This window comes from Monopterus albus, unplaced genomic scaffold, assembly GCF_001952655.1.
Source record: "Monopterus albus unplaced genomic scaffold, M_albus_1.0 scaffold99.1, whole genome shotgun sequence".
NCBI lineage: Eukaryota > Metazoa > Chordata > Actinopteri > Synbranchiformes > Synbranchidae > Monopterus > Monopterus albus.
In genome coordinates, this window is record NW_018127979.1 from 3928696 (window position 1) to 3930191 (window position 1496).

The following is a 1496-nucleotide window of genomic DNA, read 5'->3' on the forward strand; positions in this document are numbered from 1 at the left end:
GAGATATGTTGTATACCCACTACTAAAATAATATACCATGACGATCAGTATCAAGTACTGAACAGAATCAGAGCTGGATCACGGCTATTTGATCACATCCTGTATCCAAAACTGTACCGAGCAACCCCGCTGTGTTTATACTTATTGTGCATACAATTCATACATACAATCCCCGATATGAATCTTGTGTCACAAACTTAATTTACTGGGATTTATAAAGTGAAAAACATGCTCACTAAAAGAACATGGAACAGACAAAGAGCTTGATCATTTCCAGGCTATCCTACTCTTTATTTAATGCAAATTACAGTACCAGGGAACTATTCCTCAGAGCACGCAAAGGGAATATTTACAGAGGCGCACATTTAGCATACCTTCACAGAACAAAAGAAAATAAAAACAAAAAACAAATGAAATAAAAAAAATAATTCAGTCACAAACAGAGGCATTCAAGTAGTAGTACTGTTATACAGGATGTTTCGTAGTATTTTTTTCTATGATTCTTCTTTTCTATAACCCCAGTTAGCATATTAAACTAGTACATATACAGTACCGGAGTATTATACTGGCATATACTCACTTGAACTCTTTTTTGGTAACTTCTGTGGTGTCTTTATTGAACTGGAGTTAGGGGTAAGGTGAAGTGGTCAGACTTTCCCGTGGAGGGTAACAACATGTTCATGAATGCAGAACTACAGCAAGCAGGAGACGGGAGAAAGGCTACATGACTCGACCCCTTTAGGTGCTACTGAATTCCCCCTGAATATGCAGACAGGGAGAAGAAATAGGCAAGAGGACAGAGAAATCAACTATTCAGAGAGAGGAAGAGAGTCAGAATATATTATTGCCTCTGAGGATGCCTCATCAAAAATACATCATAGTTTGGCTTTGGTAGCAGAACCAACACTGTGAGTAATACAGAAACCGCACTGTATTGTAAGTATACAGTACACGAGGCCTTATTCTTTAAAACCCTGACTGCCATCCACAACACCCCCACTTCACGCCCCAGAGTCCATGCCAGGACTGTTGTATACATGTTTGTGTGTGCATGTGTGTCCAAGATAAAACATTTATTAAAATAAACACTTGTGTACTTTATCTTCAGTTAAGGAACATATCCTTACAATTCACACATCTGCATATCACATTAAGTGCGCAATGAAAAAGGGGAAAGGAGGTGGAAGTGAAAGGGGCTGGAGATCTAGTGGAAGTGTGTGCGTGTTGCTGGATAGCAGGACATTCAACAGCACCAAAGGGAGAGTCACAATATGTGGGAGGGGGTGAAGGGTGGGGCAGGGAGGAAACAAGGCGAAGGTGTAAGAAAGCAAAGGCACTCCAAACTATAGTTACACTATACATGACTAGTTCTTGTTACAATAATACAGCTGTCATCTACCGTACTGTACAGGTAAGATTGAACATATGGCTGGATAAAGCTGATCATCGTCATCATCTACAATATCCATAAACATCAGTTTTGCCCTGATGGTTTT